A 19,391-nucleotide genomic window follows, 5' to 3' on the forward strand; every position below is an offset into this window, starting at 1 on the left:
GATGCAAATTACACCCCACCCTCCAAGTCCCACCCTCCAGGGAAAACCGGTGTGAAGAGTTGGCATGTGTCCTTCTGAACCTTTTTCTGTGCACATACACTCAAAGTTTTATTCTTTCAAAATTAGATCATAGAATACTATTCATATGCAATTATTTTTATTTTTACAAAGTTAGGGTCATTTTGCATGCCCAGTGTTGCATTTTCCTTTTTTTAACATAACATTTTTTTATGCTATGTAAATTTACTTAAGTTTCTGACCTTATACAAAACAAACCCATACCATTAATGCATGAAATAGACTGCAATTTACAGTGGCTCTATGAAAATATGGAATAGTTTGCCTGAAAACACAGGAATATCTAATTTGTACATTTTAGAACATGGCTGCAATATCTCATTGATTAATCAAAGTGAGTTTCAAATCTTAACATTTAAAAGTAGTGGGAGATATAATTTTTATTTTGTTTTGGGTATCAAAAACTAAAAGAAAAAGACATTATTCTTAGATCACTCAAGTGAAATGAGAATGTCCTCTAAGTGAACCTCTTATGGCTAAAATATGAAAATGCTAATTATTGTTTCGGAAAAATTAAAAATTCCTTGCCATCTTCCTACATAATATTTTAACAGTTTTTTTCTGTTTTAATATATAGATTTTTGAATGCGTATGTCATTGTCTACCCATTGTTACTCCATCATTGCAGGATTCCCACAGACATTTTCTAAGCTTTGTGCTGGGCAGCTGAGACAGAATGCCTGCTTTCTGGAGCTCCCAGGCTGGTTGGGACCCCAACACGTGAGAAGTTTTCCCTTAATACAATAAATGGCAGGAACGGATTCTGTGCTGTGGGCAGTGGAAGCTTGCAAGGGGTGGGGGGCTGGGTGACAATCAAGGGAGGCTTTGTGGAGAGCAGACATTGTTGCACTGGGTCTTGAAGGACAAGCAGGAGGTTCCAGATGCAGAGGCAGAAGGACAGAGTAGAGGGACCCACAGTAGCAATGTGACTTATTATCAGGCGTTCCCCCCCTGGCTCTGGTGGTTTGTTTTTTGCATTTCCTATGGAGATGACAGATTCTACGTCCAAAGGCTCCAGCTGTTTATCAGGGGCCATCCCAGGGCTGGGGGTTCCCACTCCCTGCTGCAGAGGCTGTGAGGCCCTGATTAAGGAAACAGCTGAAGCAGGGGACCCTGGGCAGAGGGGCGGGAGACCAGCAGTAAGGAACAGAGGCTGAGAGAGCCGGGTGCAGTGCAGGGGAGAGCCAGGGTGAGGGACAGGAACAAACCATGTCCCCTGTGCTTCCAGGGCGTGCCCCTGCCCTCCTCTGGCTGCTGAAACACAGTCCATCAAGGACCCTTCTGATAGCACCTCCTTTGGGACTCCGTTCATTCATCAAACATTTCCTGATGGCATCACTCAATGCCTCTCCTTTGCTCACCTAGCAAGTCAACCTGTTACCATTGGAAGACTGTGAACTTTGAAATCAAGGACGGTAGCAGTAGCTAACATTTATGAAGCATTTAACGTATGATAGACACTCTGATGAGTGTTTTGAATCTATTTTCTCACCTAATACTTCCCAACAACCAGTGAGGGAGGGATTATTATCCCCATGTTGCAGAGGAGGAAACTGACAAGTAAAGGGATTGTTATGTTAGTAAGCTTGAAGTATCACAGCAGAGGTTCAAACCCCTGTCTGAGTCTCATTCTCCTTGTTTATAACAGGGAGATGAAAAGAATATCTTTTTCTCAGGGTAGTTGCGAGAACGAAATGACGCAATGTATTAATATACCAAGCATGTCCGCTGCCACCCTTCCCCATGATAGCCCTCCCCACTGTGGGAGGCGCTTGTTTGAGTTTATATAGCCTGGTGGGGTGGGTAAGAGTGTCCGTTCTGGAGCTGGACTGCCTGCGTTCAAACTCCGGGCGCAGATCCATGACCGGGCTCTGATAAGAGACCTTAAGCAAGTTACTTTAACCTCTTTGAGCCTCAGTTTCTTCCTCTATAATGTGAAGATGCTAATGGTACCTTCCTCATAGGGTTGTTTTAGGAGTAACATGACTGTGCCCGTGTGTTTGTGCCCTTGCACGGACATGCGTATCTGCTGCTGATACTAACGATTGGAAGCTTTCTAAGGCCAGCATCCATTTCAGGAAGGTGTCACCTGGGTTCTCCCTGCCTTAGTGAGGACATGTGTAGCTGGTCCAGTTACTAACAAGCACAACAAACACTCATATATTAGAATTCTCCTCACTATAGAGAAATGCTTGCTTATTATAGAAACTGAAAACTATAGATAAAAAAATGAAAATGAACCATGATCCCAGTATTCAGAAATAATCACTGTTAACATTTGGTATATTTCTTTCCAGTGTTATTTCTATGTAGACAGCTATTTTCCTTAAATTGGGATTGTGTGGTATATTACAGTTTTGAATCCCCCACTGACTTGGTTATATATACGAGGTCAGACAATTAAGATCGCAAACTCATCCTAGAAAAAATGCTCCATACCTCATTGCTGAAAATCACTATGATCACCTTCGAAGTATTCCCCTTGGGAAGCTATGCACTGATACCTAGTCAACCCTTCAAAGCAATTTTGGAACTCTTTTTCTGGAATGGTCTTCAGAGCTGTCATCATATTACCCTTCATGTCCTGAATGTCGTCAAAATGTCTTCCTTTCAATATTTCCTTTATCTTCGGGTAAAGAAAGAAGTCATTGGGGGCCAGATCAGGTGAGTAGGGAGGGTGTTCCAATACAGTTATTTGTTTACTGGCTAAAAATTCCCTCACAGACAGTGCTGTGTGAGCTGGTGCATTGTCATGATGCAAGAGCCATGAATTGTTGGTGAAAAGCTCAGGTCGTCTTTATTTATTTATTTAGTTTTTATTGGGGAATATTGGGGAACAGTGTGTCTTTCCAGGACCCATCAGCTCCATGTCAAATCATTGTTTTCAATCTAGTTGTGGAGGGAGCAACTCACTGGCCCATGTGGGAATTGACCAGCGACGAGGGTGTACTGAGCACTGCACTCTAACCACTGAGCAAACCGGCCCCTCCCCCGCAACTTTTTCACACAGCCTTTTCAGCACTTCCAGATAGTAAGCATGGTTAACTGTTTGTCCAGTTGGTACAAATTCATAATGAATAATCCCTCTGATATCAAAAAAGGTTAGCAACATTGTTGCAACAAGTTCGCAAACTTAATTGTCAGACTAAGCTGAGCATTTTCCAATACCATTAAACTATTTTTTGAAATAGGGTTATGGGAATTTTGTTTTGTTTTTCTGATTGAAAGACTATACACTGAGGGAATTGATTAATAGATTTATGCCATTCTGAAGGGAGGGTGGGATCTGTCCCATTGCATATTTTTACCAGTGATTAGGGAGGTAACATGGGTAGCGTGTGATCAGCGGCCACCTTTGTGTCTCATTCATCTTGATGTCACATACGTTCCTGGATCCAGAGCAGGACTGACATTGTCCATTCATTCATTCAGCAAATATTTATTGACTATCTACTGTGTTTCCCCAAAAATAAGACCTAGCTGGACAATCAGCTCTAATGCGTCTTTTGGAGCAAATATTAATATAAGACCTGGTCTTATTTTACTATAAGACCCGGTATAATATAATTAATATAATATAATATAATATAATATAATATAATATAATATAATATAATATAATATAATATAATACTGGGTCTTATTTTACTGTATCATAAGACCCGTCTTATATTAATTTTTGCTGCAAAAGGTGCATTAGAGCTGATTGTCTGGCTAGGTGTTATTTTCGGGGAAACACGGTATTAGGTGCCAGGCATTGTTCTGGGTACTTGGGATACATTGGTGAACAAAACAGGCAGAAATTCCTTCCCTTGTAAGAATATAGCAAGGGGCAGGACTCATAGGACAGACAGCAAGTAGTGCACACAATAAATAAGCCAAGTTATAAAGCTTATTAAAAGGTGGTAAGCCCTGTGGACAAAACAAAAATATACTCGTCGAGCCAGGTAAGGGAGACTACTGGAGAGGGGGACATTTTGTAGTTTTAAGTAGGATGACCAGTGTCAGTCTCTGAGAAGGAAGCATTTGAATAGTGACTCAAAGGTAAGGTATTGGCATTATAGCTATCTGGGCGGTGGGAGGGTGTGTGCCAGCAGAGGGAACAGCCAAAGCAAAGATCCTGAGATTAGAACCTTCCTGGAGTGTTTGAGGAATAGCAAGGGGACCAGCGTGGCTGCAGTGGAAAGTCATTCTTGAATGAATGGCTTGACACTGGGAGGTTATAGCTGATATATTGGTTGAGAGAGCCAGGAATCCGATCTTAACAAGCTGTAACTAATAATGTAAATTGAATAAAATGTACATTCCAACAAGAACGAAATTTGCTCTGAAGTTAACAAAAAGTTCTCTGCAAAGCAAGTCACCTCAAATCCCTTTTGTTAGTACACTGGGTGTGAATTATAAATAAATTGCACAAGTACAGGGTAATTAAGACAGGGCTTAACAGTCATTCATGTATTCAGCATGTGTTTATGAGTGTCTGCTATGGACCTGGGCTTGTAATAGGTGCTGGGGATTCAGAACAAGACAAAGCCTCTGCCTTCATGAAGCTTGCATTCTAGTGGGTAGAGACTGACACTGAGCAAACAAATGTAGAATGGGATGTCGGGTGGTGATAATTGCTGACATCAACAGCAGTTACCCATGATTCTCAAGAGAAAACTGTGGTTTAAGTTGGGTCTAAATTCATTATGAGTCAACCGTGTAATGCAGTTGCCAAAAGCTTAATTTTATCTGAGGCCACGTGAACAGAATACCTCGCTAGGGAGGTCGTGTTTCCATTGCTCTCTGATCGTCAGATTAGACCTATGGTATTGCATTTACATCCTAGAGGGATATTGACAAACCCGAACTTGTTCAGGGGAGAATAACTAAAATCATGGTGGAGGGTGGGGTGGTGGTGCTGTAACACCATCCGGAAGACAGGACCCAGATTGGTGGGTAGAGGTTCCAAGAAGGTAGGTTCCCGCTCAGTAGGTTGAGGAATTTTCTAATGGTCAGAACTGACCAGTAATGGAATGTGCTCTGAGAGAGGGTGAGACGCCATTGTCAAAACGTGTTTAAGCAGAGCCTGGATTCACCTGTCTCAGGATATTATCAGGATATAATGAATATGGTAAAAGCTTAGATTAAATATATATGGCTCCTTCCAGTTCCAGGTCATACTGTGTATGAGAAGAAGAGGAAAGGATTTTCTGCAAATAACTTGTAAAATAGATAATTCCACATTAACCACATTTTAATAGCCAACGACCACCAAGCCCATCAGTAGAATCCCAACTTTTAGAAACCAGAAGTTCTCAGGACTCTCACTCATCACTTTAATTTGGTGTCCAGATTTAGGCTCCAGAAACTTCAGAGGGTTAGAGAAAGTTCAGCAGGAGAGCCATGGGTTAGTCAGCAAACCAACCCCTCCCCTTTATATTTTGATAATTTCAGATAGAGAAAAATTACAAGAATTATACAGAAAATCCTCATATAATCTTCACCCGGAGTCCCCAAATGTTAACATTTTATCACATTTGCTTTATCATTCTGTCTATCTCATATATACAGAGGTTGCCAAAAAAAGGTCTGCACATTTTAAGAGAGGAAAAAACTATTAAAATTGTAATACTCAAGATATACCAATAACAAAAGATGAATACAAGTCACGTTTGACTTCTGCAATTACAGGAGGTGCTCAAAGTGGTTCCCATTAGCGTCCAGACACTTCTGATTACGGCAAACTACTACTTGAGCAATGTTGACTAAAGTGTTAATATCTCTTAAAATGTGCATACATTTTTTGGCACCCCTGGTGTGTGTGTGTGTGTGTGTGTGTGTGTGTGTGTGTGTGTGTGTGTGTGTAGTTTGAATGTAATAAGTTGCAGATATAATGTCCCTTTACTCCTAAATACTTTAGTGTGTATTCTTAAAACAAGGTCTTCTGTTACATAACCCCAGTAGTATGATAAAAACTGGGAAGTAAATATTGATACAAGACTAGTATCTAATCTACAGACCTCATTCAAATTCACAGTAATCCCAACGATATGCTTTATAGCCAAAAGAAGAAAAAAAAAAAGTCCCAGATCATGGGTTGTACATAGTTGTCATGGTCTTTGTAAGTTTCCTTTAACCTGAACTAGTTCCTTAATTTTTCTTTGTCTTTCATGACATCGTCATTTTGATGGATGGGCAAAGGACTTTTAAGCGATGTCTTTTTAAAAAATTCGCTGAGACAGAAGAAGGTTTTGATATGGATCCTCAGGTTTCTGTGGTTTGTTCATCAAGAATGATTTCCTTGTTCAGGGTGCGATAATGGCTCCATACTGCTCATGACAAAAAAATCCAAAGCCCCTTGTATGCATTTCCTAGGGCAGCCATAAGAAAGGACCACAAACTGGGTGGCTTAAAACAACCAAAATGTGTTCTCTCACAGTTCTGGAGGCCAGAAGTCCAACGTCAGCAGGCCGTGTCCCTTAGAAGCCTGTAGGGGAGGATCCTTCCTATTTCTTCCATCTTCTGGTATCCCCTGGTGTTCCTTAGCCTGTATCTGGATCGCTACAGTCTGCCTGTCTTCACATGGCCCTCTTCCCTCTCTTCTTATAATCACATCAGCCATATTGGATTTAGGGGCCCACCCTACTCCAAAAGGACCATCTTGATTATATCTGCAACAACCCTGTTGCCAAATAAAGTCACATTCTGAGATACTGGGAGTTAAAACTTCAACATATCATTTTGGGGGACACAATTCAACCCACAACCCTCCTACCTCATCTTTCCAGCCTAATCCTGGATTTTGTCACATGTGGTCCCTCTGCTCCAATCACACTAATTATCCTCAAGGGGACACTTGCTTTCTCCCAGACTCAGGGCTTTCTTCTGGCCATCCCCACCCTCCTCTGCCAATTGGGGCTCTTCTTTTTCCTAACAGTGACAACTTTCAGTTATCTAGCGCTTATTATGTGCCAGCCACTATTCTGAACTCTTGACACATAGCACTCTTTTAACCCTATTTGCTAGGGACCATCATGATGCCCATGTTACATCAGCAACAGATGAGGAAATGGAGGTACAGAAAGGTTAACTTGCTGGAGGCCTCAAACAAGATGATTCTCTGACTGTTTCCTGGGCTATTTCCTCCTCACTCTGACTTTTTGCTGGTTGCTGTAGAAGGGATCTCAGAGTTAGTGAGTATTCGTGTCAGTGGCCTTTCCCTTTGAGACCTCAGGGCCTGTGGGTGCCCATCGCCCCCCATTGCCTCAGTTGACGTTGATCCATGCTCTGTGTCCTCAGTTCTCAGGATGGGGTGGGGGATGGGATCCACTCTTCTATGTTCATGGCTTCCTCCCTTCCCACTGGAGCCTCATGCCCCTGGTACCTCCCACCAAACCTGAATTTCTCAGTGGGGCCCAGTGTGTCAAACGTATCAACATCTGCAGAATGTGTCAAACATACGCCATCCAGGCTGACCTCCAGACCTGCTGAATCACGATCTCTGGTGAAGGGACCCAGAGCCTGGCTCTTTCATAAACTTCTCTGTGATTCTTATAAGGTTGAGAATTGCTGTTGAAAGCCCTCATTGAAATGCTTATCACATGATCCATGGACTGATTGACCAATTGATTGCTTGGATGAACTGCTGCGCTGTGTTTCTATGGAGGGCAGACCAAGGGGAAACTTTAAAAATGTCCTGTCATTCTTCACAGCTCAATTTTTCTGTGAACCTAAAACTGCTCCAAAATATAAAGTTCTTTATTTCTTTTATTTTTTAAACGAAGCTTATTGCCTGTAGAATAACTAAAGTATGTTGTGGAATGTCGTAACCTAATGGGGTACCTCCTCAGTATTCGGGTGTGGACTATTTCTACTCGAGCTTCCCTCTCTTCAGGGGTGTCCCATTCAGAATCAGGGAGAAATCGGCAGGTATCTGACCTGGTCCTGACCCGCCCACCCCTCCCACCTCTTGCCCTAAACTCTGAGAGATTGGGGGTGACAGAAGACAGTTGCTCCACCCCCCAGAGGAGCCCAGCTGTTTCCCTTTGCCCCTCATTTCAGCCACCTGAACCCATTCACAGTTTTCCTGTCAGTTAACCCGAGCCCCACTGCAGTGTGGGAAGGGGCCCCTGTAGATGGGGTGGGGCTGTGTTTCATTTGCTGGTGTCTTTCCTCAGGCCTCAGCAGAACAGGTGCAGGCATAAGCAGCTGGGTGAAATGAGGGCATTCTTGACTCCCTGTCTTTTCCCCCTCCCTCTAATTCCCTCCACCAACTCAGCCACACTGAAGCCACATCCCATTTCCTCTCTGACATTCAAAAGCTTCTCTCCCCTCTCTGCCCTCCATCCAACAAAGGGCAGCCCCCCAGGGGAGCGGTTGCCCTTAAACTGGGAGGAGATACAGTGGAGGGAAAGTGGGAAGCAATGGGTTTGCACTGCTACCCTCCCTTTCTGCTGTGGTGCTCTTTTTGTAGAGGGGGTGGTAAAGAGAGGGAAGTGGTATCGTAGGAAGGGCGGGGAGGGCTGTTCCAGGAACTGTGTCAGTCGCTGCCTTTGCCTACAGCCCGTGAGGAATTGAAGACCAGTTCTGAAGTTGGCCAACCTATCCCTTCAGGGCTGACGCCTCCCTGTCTCCTAAGAGAAGGGGCAAAATCAGACTCAAATCCACATTCTAGAACAAAGGTACTTCAAAGTTGAGCATATACCTGCATCCTCTGGAGGGCTTGTTAAACCTGGACTTCTGAGTCCCACTCTGAGAGATTCTGATTCTGTGGGATTGGGGTAGGGCCTGAGCATTTGCATTTCTGATTCATTTCCTAACACCTAGAGAACCACTGTTCTAGGGCTCCCCTGAAGATTTCTGGGAAGTGGGTTCTTCCTCGCCACTGCTGGGAGAAGAACAGGTCACTCAAGGAAGTTGGGTCCCCCATGATGGCCTCACACTCAAATCACAGTTCTCCCCCAAATTGCATGTCTGTGTGATTTAGCTGGATTTGAGTGGGACCATGGCTTAAGAAGAGGGCAGAAAGAAGACCCTCTGTCTGCTTGCTCCCCACTCCCATGGCGAACCCTCCTTCAAGATGGCCTCCTGCCATCTTGAAACTTTTGTTTCTGTATCTCCTTCCCAGCTAGTTGAAGGGAAAGAAGGATGCCCCCTGTGTTCCCTGAAGCTTATCTTTCAACTATATGCTATGGAATATTAGGCAGCCATTCAAAAGCATGAAGTTAATCTTATGTGGTGACTTGGGAGTGGTCTACCATGACGTACTGTAGAGTGAACCCGGTCAACTGTAGGTAGGCTATGGTCCTGCTGTTGTAATGATAACCAACCAGGAAGCTATCAATGAATATACGCATAAGTATTTACATGCACACAGGGAATAAACAAGTCTGGAAGGTTCTTTTCCAGACTACTAACAGATGTTAGCTCTGGAGGATGGGAAACTTCACTGTTTACATTCTCTAATCCTATATTGTAACAAGCCTATCTCACTCTGTATTTAAAAGCCAATGAAAATAAAATTAAAAAGCCTGTGAAATGCAAATGAAAGAAAATGGTACAGCTCTGGAAAGCTGCACTCTGAACGATTAACAGTAGGGAGTAGGAGATGGGGCTGAGGATTCTATCCCTACACACACACACTTCTGGACTGTTTGAATTTGTTAAAAAGAGGATTATTAGTTTTTTAATTAAAAAAAAGGGACATCTAAGCAATAAAGGAAATAGACAGCCAGCCTCCCTCTCTCCTCCACCCTTTCCCCCAGCAGCCCCTGGTTCGCCCCCACCGGCCGCTGCCCCAAGCCCTTCACATTCTTCCAGCTGCTCTGCCCTCTCATTCCTTCCCGTCACAGTCAGATTTCTCCACTGAGTGGCCTTCAGTTTCTGCCTCCATTTTGACAGCCATTCTTTTTATTTTAAAGAAACATCCCATGTTTTTGTTTGACGATTGCCGGCGTTCCAAAAACGGAAAATAAAATCCCATAGCCTTAAAAGCATCCACAAACATGACTTGATCTTGTCCAATCCTATCTGCTTCTCACTGCACACGCATGTCCTTTCATAATTGTAATTTGCACAAATGCTATTTTGTGCCCTGAAATTTTTTACGTCACCTAATTTTGTGAGCCTGTCTGTGTACAGACACAGCATCATTTCTTCTATGAATGGTACTATGGTTGTTTAACCAGGCCCTGATTGTTAGGCCTTTGGGTGGTTTCCAGTTTTTTGCTATTTATTCATTCATGATTTAACCCCCTCCTTTTGGGCTCCGCCTCCTGCCAACCTATAAAAACTGCCCTCTGAAAGGTCACTGCTATGGGTCTTCCCTCCAAATCTACCAGCCTCTTCTCAGTACTTGACTAAGCCCTTGTCCTGACTTTAATTGGACTTGGCCTTATTAACCACCCTCACTGCCACCCACCAGCCCATCCATCAAACCCTTCTGAAATTCCAGGCTCCCTTCGTTGGCTTTTGTTTTTTTCTTTTTTTAATCCTTTTTTTCTTCCAAATACAGGCATTTTTACATTTTCATAAAATGTAAAAGAATAAAATGACTAATAATTGGTTAATATAGAAAGTAAAAATATATTTGATTTAAAAATTTTAACTGAATTATGGATTATCTGATTCCAAAATATAAATGCATATAATAAATATATATGTGGGTGTATGTACGCGTTGTGAAGCAGTACAATAAAGCTAAACCCACAACATACCTACCTTGCAGCTTAAGAAATACAACATCACTAATTCCACGGAAACTTCCTGTGTTTCCCTTTCTGGGTCATCCCTCTATTAAACCTCACTGAGATACTCTGGATTTTGTTTATTTTCTTTGCAGTTAATTTTAATAATTTGTGGATTTGAAGAGGTTCTATCTAGACAAACATATCATCTATTTATAATGATGTTGTTTCTTTACAATTCAGTACCTTTAATTTATTGTTGTTCTTTCCAATTTCTATGCCTTTGCTTTGTGATTTTGCTAGGACCTCTGATATAATGTCAACTAAAAGCAGGAATAGCAGGCATTCTTGACTTGTTCCTGAATATAAAAGAAATGCTTCTAATGGTTTTTCACTAATAATAATGATTGCTATAGGTTTTTGATATATGCTCTTTAATAGGTTAGGGAAGTTTCTTTTTCTGGTTTATTGTTAAATTTTATCAAATGCGTTTTCTACATCTATTGAAATGATCTTATGGTTTTTTTTTTCATCTCAGAATACTATAATGACATTAATATTTTATGTTAAACTTTCTTTGTATTTCTGGGATAAATTCAATTGGGACATGATATATGGTACCGCTGGGCTTGATTTGCTTATATTTTGCACAAAGTATCAGCATCTATGCGTAAGTGATATTAACCTGTAATTTTTCTTTCTCATACTATATTTGCCTAGTTTGGAATTAAGATTTTACTTATCTCATTGGATAAGTTCAGAATGTTTCTTCCTTTTTTAATCTCTAAGAGAAGGTGGCGTACAATTAGAATCGATGCTTTCTTGAATGTTTGGTAGATTGCTCCTGTAAAACCTTCTGGGCGTCTGTCAGTTTGTAGGAAGATTTTAAATTACCAATTTAAATTTCGTCTATGGCTATATGTAAAGTTACCAAATGCATCCTGGTTTGCCTGGCCTAGTGCCCAGTTATGCCTGTTCCCTGGCAGATTTATTTAAAATTCCCCTTTCACTTTCCAAGATATCTTTGTTCAAATAATAAAATATGGGGTTATTCTGTGTATAAGACTATATAGGTTTTTCTCTTTCTTCTTGAGTTAGTTTTGGTAAATCATATTTTTCTATAATACTGTCCATTTGGCTTCAAATTTATTGGCATAAAGTTGTTCATAGTTTTCTCATTTTTAAAAATCTGCTGTAGCTTTAAATACATCACTTAAAAAATCCCTAACATCGTTTATTTGCATCTTTTTTCTTTGTCTTGTCAGTATTACCTAAGTTTTGTCCATTTTTATTAATCTTTTTGATGTCTAGCTTTTGACCTTATTGATTTTTCTCTACTGTTTATTTTTTATTTCATTAATTTTTGCTCTTATTTTATTGTTTTCATCTTTTTTTCTTAGGATTTATTCTTCTGCTTTTTTTTTAAACTTCCTACTTTCTCTCCTTTATTTATCAATTTTGAATCTTTTTTCTTTCCTAATATAAGCACTAAGGCTATGTATTTCCTTATAATTTTTTTTCTTTGTTGAATATACGTATCATAAAATGCACATATCTTAAGTCTACAAGGTTTATGAGTTTTGGCAAATGTAAACAGCTCTGTTATCATCATCCAAATCAAGATCTAGGACATTTCCATCATCCAAGAAAGCTCCATGAGGCCCATTTTGGATCAATCTCCCCCTTACCACCAGAGTTAATCAGTGTTAGAACTAAACTTGGCTAGAACTTCGTTTAAATAGAATCATTCAGTATATTCTCTTTTGTGTGCAGCTTCTTTCACTCAGCATATATTGTATATATTAGTTAATTTATTCCTTTTTATTGTCGAATTTATTCCAGTGTATGGATGGATATACACTGTTTAATCCATTCTCTGTTGATGGACATTTGGATTGTTTTCAGTGTTTGGCTATTATGAATAAAGCATCTATGAACATTTTTATACAGGTCTTTTGTGGACATAAGCTTTCATTTCTCTTGGGTAGGTGCCTGGAAGTGGAAAAGCTGAGTCTTTATGTAGACATCCCATAAGTTTTACTATGTGGTATTTTCATTATCAGTTTGTTCTAGTTCTTAAAACATTTTCCATTAAGGTTTTTTGTCTTTGACCTATAAGTTATTTGGAAGTGTGTTTTAAAATTTCCACATATGTGGGATGTATTATTGTTGGTTTTGATGATTTCTAACTTAATTGCATTTTGGTTAGTTAATACAGTCTTTATAACACTAATTTTTTGAAATGATTTGAGACTTGCTTTATGATCTAATATGCAGTAAATTTGTATGCTTAAAATGAATGTGTATTCTCCAACACACATATACAATTATGTAACAAGCTTGATATATAAATACACACACATATGTAAATATATATAAATATAAATATAGAGATCTCAAGCTTGTTAATGGCATTGTTCTAATCTTCCAAATCTTTTTTGATTTTTGTCAGTTCAATCTGCCAGTTACTAAAAAAGATGTATTAAAATCTCCTACCCCAATGGTGGATTTGTCAGTTTCTCCTTATAGTTTTATCAATTTTAACTTTATATTTTTAGAACCTTTGTTATTTAAGCTCTACAGATTTAGAATTATTACATCATTCTAGCAAACAATAAATTATTGTAGAACATTTTCAAATTTTCAAATCATAGTGTAGCAAATTTTCAAATTTTCAAATCAGTGACTATCTCTTTTAACAGTATCTACTAGTTTGACAGTAGATCACACATCTGATTTAATGACAGAAAATTACCGAGAAAAGAATTAGTGGATCAGGATCAAGTCTATTTGTTAAATTGTGGTTGAACTGCAACCATAGGTTCAGTTCAGGAAACAGGAACAAAAAGAGTTCAGCAAAAGTGAATAAAAGCATTCTCTGAGAATCAGTTAGTTATATGAGATTTACAGTGAAAGGCGCTGTGTAGTTTAGTAATGCGTTTTGCCTTCGTGTCTATTTTATCTCATGTGAGTATTTGGTGTCAGCTTCCTTTCAATTACTATTTATTGTGTATTTGTTTCCATCATTTAACTTTCAGCGTCTCTCTGTATTACTTCTTTTCTACCAGTGCTTTTAATGAGGCCTAGATTATAAGTCAGAAGACCCCCATTCTAGTCTTGATTGTGTCCTAGAGTTTTAGCTTCCTCCTTTTTCCATTGGGTGCAAGAATATTTGCCTTGCACACCACCATTCACCATGTTGTGTGAATCAAATGATATAAAGTGTGTGAAATCACTTTGCATACTGTAAAGTATTTTGCAAATTATTATTGTTCTAGCCATCTAACAATGAAGTGTTCCCAAATGTTTGTTTAAAGTCACGGTGGTTAAGGGCTTAGTTGGTTGATAGAGCCATGCTTTTGCATTTGCAAATACTATTTCATAAGGTGGTTGCAAGATGTAAATGTATTTAAAGTACTAAATTATCTGGAGCATAATAAGTGTTCAATAAATAGTAACTCATTTTTATGCTTACCATTATGGTTATTGTGTCACTGTTGCTTTTACCCTGAACTCTAGCTCCTTAACTTACCAGTGTATGATCATAGGCAAATTCCTCAACCTCGCTAATCCTCAACTTCCTCATTTTTGAAGCTAATAACTACTTCATAGTGTTATTCTGAGAATGATGTAAAATAATGATAAAAAGAGCTTGGTACAGTGCCATGTTTACCATAATCTTAATCTTAAAGGTCTCTTCTGTTATTAGAGCTCTAAATGTTGACACTTTTCTGGCAGAGATGATTATACCAGCTCATCTCTGACTTCTTATTACCTGAATTTGAAGCCCTTATTTAAATAAAGTTGATACATCAACTAACAACAATTGTTGGTGGGATTGCAAATTGGTGCAGCCACCATGGAAAATGATTTGGAGGTTCCTCAAAAAATGAAAAATAGAACTATCTTATGACCTAGTGATTCCACTCCTGGGTATTTATCAGTAGAAACCCAAAACACTAATTTAAAAAGATATCTGCACTGCCTATGTTCATTGCCGCATTATTTACAATAGGCAAGATATGGAAACAACCCAAGTGCCCATCAATAGACAATTGGATAAAGAAGATGTGATGTGTGTGTGTGTGTGTGTGTGTGTGTGTGTGTGTGAAATTGAATATTACTCAGCCATAAAAAAGAATGAAATCTTGCCATTCGCAAAAACATGGATGGACCTAGAAGTTATTACGCTAAGTGAAATAAGTCAGACTGAGAAAGACAAATACCATATGATCTCACTTATATGTGGAATCTAAAGAATAAAATAAACAAACAAATAAAACAGAAACAGACTCATAGATTCAGGGAACAAACTGATAGTTGCCAGAGGAGAGGGGTGTTGGGGAGCTGGGTGAAAAAGGTGAAAGGATTAAGAAGTACAAATTGGTAGTTACAAAATAGTCATGGGAATGTAAAGTACAGCATAGAGAACATAGTCAATAATGTTGCAACAACTGTGTATGTATAGTGCCAGGTGGGTACTAGACTAATCGGTAGGATCAGTGCCTAAATTATATAAATGTCTAACCACTATCCTGTACACCTGAAACTAATATAAAATAACATTGAATGCCAACTGTAACTGAAAATAAATAAATACTTTTTAAAAAAGAAAATCTAAATAAAAGAGATAAACCATAAAAAAAGCAAAATATAATTTAGTAGGACCACATCAATATGAAGCATTCTGTCCCAGGTTAAATTCTTCATCCTTTTTCCCCACCAAAGCATTTCAGCTTCTTGAGCACCTACCTAAGTGATGGACAATGTGAAGCTCTACCCTTAAGGAGCTCTGCTAGAGGTGTCATTGTAGAAATTCATCCAAGGTGCTTTTGGAGACCCTAGAGAAGAAATGAACCCTGTGGGGAAGAGAGTGACCAAGTCAGGGAAAACTTCCCAGACCAGGGGAAACCCATTTCCCCATTTCCACCAAACATACCAGAACCATTGTCTATCATTCTCCCAACACAACAGACTGGGTTACATAAAATTAAACAGTTTTTTTCACTTCATAACTTCTAAGCAGTGACTCAGGGATCCAGGCTCCTTACTTCTTACACAGTGCCTGCATCCTAGAAATCCTCTATTAGCTTCAGCTGTATCTTTCTCTTGCATAACTGAGAGTGTATTGATTGTGCTAGGCGTTTCATGTCCTGACCTGAAGAGGCAACATCATTGCTGCCCACATTCCGTTGACTAGACCCAGTGGCATGGCCCCAGCCTAGCTGCAAGGGAAGCTGGGAATTGTAGTTTTCCTATGTACCCAGGGAGAGGAAAAGGGATTGGTGGGCTTCTAACCAGTCTGGCCATAGCTGCCTCCTAGACATATTTGACATCAGCCACTCCTGACATGTTCCTTTTGCTGCTCTTGTAAAAGCCTGGGTTCTGGAGCAGAGGAGAATCACGTCAGTAGTCCTATGTGTTCAGTCCCTGCTTGATGAGACCCTCAATTTTTTTGGGCTGTGTTGTTCACTTTAACAATCTTTCCAAGCCAAGAAAAAATTATTTTGGCACCTAGCTCAGTGCCTGGCACATAGTAGGTATAAAATAAGTATTTTTTAAATGCATGAAATCTCTCAGTTCCAGGAGTGGCTTAGAGGTTATTTGCAAGATTAAATTAAACTCAGCACTTGGGTGGGCTGATAGAGAGCGAAGGAGGGAGGGAGTGAGGGGAGAAGGAAGGAGCTTTTGCATGTTACACAATCAGGGATGGGAGGACCTCCTTTTTTTTTTAAAACAGCTTATCAGTCACCTCTGAACTGCCCCTGAAGGCACGTAAAAATCACTTCAGTGCTAGAAACTTTCCAGCATTTTTGCTTCCTCCTAAGGGAAAGTGACAGAGCTGAGCAGAGGCCCCAAGGGACTGGAGCTGGGAGGAAAGATCAATTTGTGCCCTCTGCACACTTAAGGGAGCTAGCAGAGCATGGCTGATGGGTTCACACTCTTGCTTGGCCACTTCCAGCAGTGGGGCCTTGGGCAAGGTACTTAATCTTTTTGTGCCAGTTTTCTCATCTATAATAAATATAAAGATAATAATACCTCCCTCTTCTGGTTTTTAGATTAAGCAAGTTACTATAGTAAAAAGCATAGACCAATGACTGGCACGATGTAAGTGCTACCGTGTTTCCCCGAAAATAAGACCAGGTCTTACATTAATTTTTGCTCCAAAAGACGCATTAGGGCTTCTGTTCAGGGGATGTCATCCTGAACAATCATGCTAGGGCTTATTTTCCCGTTAGGTCTTATTTTCAGGGAAACACGGTATATAATTGCAGACATCATCATCATTAAGCACAGAAAAGAAATGGTCACCTGAAGTCCTAAAGTAACAGACTGGAAGAGCCCTTAAAGGTGACCGTGTCTAATCCCTATAGAGAACCATGGGGCTGGCTGTTCTTGGTGTGCAGCCAGATTCTCATACTGGCTTTCAGCTCACACTTTGGTTCTAAGTTAGTTGGTAAAGTTGGTGAAATTCATTTCAAATGTGGGTTACTCCAGCCCAATCCCTGTCCCCTTGCTTGTTTTGCCCCAATCTGACTTTTCGACCCGAGAACACTCACACTTTTCCCCCACCGCCCAGATCTCCACCCTGCCTCCCCCCACCACCCCACCTTAGTTTTCCTGTGTCTCTGGCTCAGGGTCAGATTCTGTATGTCAGTGCCAACTAGTTAAGCTGATAAATGGTTTTCTCTGCAAGTACCAATTGCCGGTGCAAAGGTTGCTACTTCATACAAAGGTGCATTATTGACTGGGGCCTTTCTGGAGAATGTGCCCCGCCCTGTGTGTCCTGGTCTGTGAGAAGGAGAGATGGAGCAGCATTCCAGCTAGGACAGTGGAGAGATTTAGGCCTTCAATTGCCGCTAAAAGAAGACAGATCGTCTCTGAGCATCCGTCCTGTTGGCTGGGGAGGGGGCAGATGAGGATATTGGCAGAACATTTAATCAGTAAATTTCTAGACATAGAGGTAATAGCTGGAGGGGGTGGGGCAGGATATAAAAATGGGTAAGGCTTGTCTGCAAGGAGTGAGGAAAATGCAAGCACACAATAAGCATACAAAATAAACCATATCTCACACGAAACGATACAAAGCAATGTATAGGCAAGGATGAGCTATCCATTCAAAGTGGAGGTTTCAGATAATCCCTTGGAAAGGCTGATGGTGGCCTTAGAACTGATGTCTGAAGAGAATTTTATAAGAGTATATTGAATTTTCTAGTAATATTGAAGAACCTACAAATATTAGGATACAGAAAGAAAAGACAATCACTCACAGTCTCATAATTCAAGACGACCTCTGTTATCTCCAGATAGTGGGTTTATGATTAAGGGTGATTTCTGTTTGCTAAACATTTCTGTATTTTTAAGTTTTCTATCATGAGTTTTACAATAAAGAGAATATACATTTATAATGACAAAATTTAAAACCCGAAGACAAGTCAATGCTAACATTTCAGTATGTTATCCTCCTAGTCTTTTTGCAATACATAATTTTATCATTCCATTCATACAATTATATATACCTGCTCTTTTCAACTTCTCAGCATTTGCTGCGCTTATTATAAATATAACTGAGTGGTTGTGGGATGTAATTCATATAGCCATTTCCATTTTATTGGACTGTAAGGTTGTTTATAAATTTTTGCTACTATAAATAACCCTTTGTATATTCCTATGTATGAATAATTTTTAAGTTAATAAACTTTATGGTTTAGATTCACTGCCAGCCTGAGTGGAAAGTACATAGCGTTCTCCTGTGCCCTGTCCCTTACACATGCACAATCTCCTTTACTGTCTACCCCACGTTTGACATCCTGCCCTAGAGCGGTACATGTGTTATTCAATGAACCTACATTGTCACATCATTATCCCTCAAAGTTATTTTACATAAGGGTTCACTCTTGGTGTTGTACATTCTGTGAGTTTTGACAAATATATAATAACACGTAACCACCACTGTAGTACCGTGCAGAATATTTTCACTGCCCTAAAAGTCCTCTGTGCTCAGCCTATCAATCCCTCCCTTCCCCCCAGCCCCTGGCAACCACTGATATTTCTACTGTCTCCATAGTTTTACATTTTCCAGGATGTCCTATAATTGGAATCATAGTACCGTATGTAGCCTTTTTCAGATTGATTGGCTTCTTTCACTTAGTAATATGCGTTTAAGGTGCCTGCGTGTCTTTTCATGGCTTGATAGTTTTGTTTGTTTGTTTTTTGAGTGTTGAATAATATTCCATTTTCTGGATGTACCACAATTGTTAATTTATCAATTCACCTACTGAAAGACATTTTGGTTGCTTCCAAGTTTGGGCAATTACGAATAAAGCTGCTATAAACATCTATGTGCAGGATTTTGTATAGCTAGAAGTTTTCAACTCTTTTGGGTAAATATCAAGGTGCACAATTACTGGATCGAATGGTAGGAGTATGCTTAATTTTGTAAGAAGCCGCCAAACTGTATTCAAAGTGGCTGTACCATTTTGTATTTCCAACAGCAATGATGGAAAGTTCCTGTTGCTCCACATCCTCCCCAGCATTTGATGTCGTTGTTCTGGATATTGGCCTTCTAGGAGGTGTGTAGTTGTGTGAAATAAGAGAAAAACAATGTGTTGGTCTCTGCCCCTGATTCCTGGCGCAGAGTTC

General features: G+C 40.0%; 1 protein-coding gene across 3 annotated transcripts in view; it reads left to right on the forward strand.

Annotated features, from left to right (window-relative positions):
- CCND3 (cyclin D3) overlaps positions 1-19,391 on the forward strand; it is an 84,811-nt gene that overhangs the window by 23,798 nt on the left and 41,622 nt on the right. Inside the window, exon 2 of one of the 3 annotated variants that reach the window (XM_019738337.3) lies at positions 7,090-7,256. The exons of the other annotated variants lie outside the window; for them this stretch is intronic. The gene's annotated coding sequence lies outside the window, so the exon portion shown is untranslated. The remainder of the gene's footprint in view (positions 1-7,089; positions 7,257-19,391) is intronic. 3 annotated transcript variants of the gene reach the window in all.

The sequence above is a fragment of the Rhinolophus sinicus genome, chromosome 2 (genome assembly GCF_057876585.1).
Source record: "Rhinolophus sinicus isolate RSI-liver-muscle chromosome 2, RSI-T2T, whole genome shotgun sequence".
In the NCBI taxonomy this organism is placed as follows: Eukaryota; Metazoa; Chordata; class Mammalia; order Chiroptera; family Rhinolophidae; genus Rhinolophus; species Rhinolophus sinicus.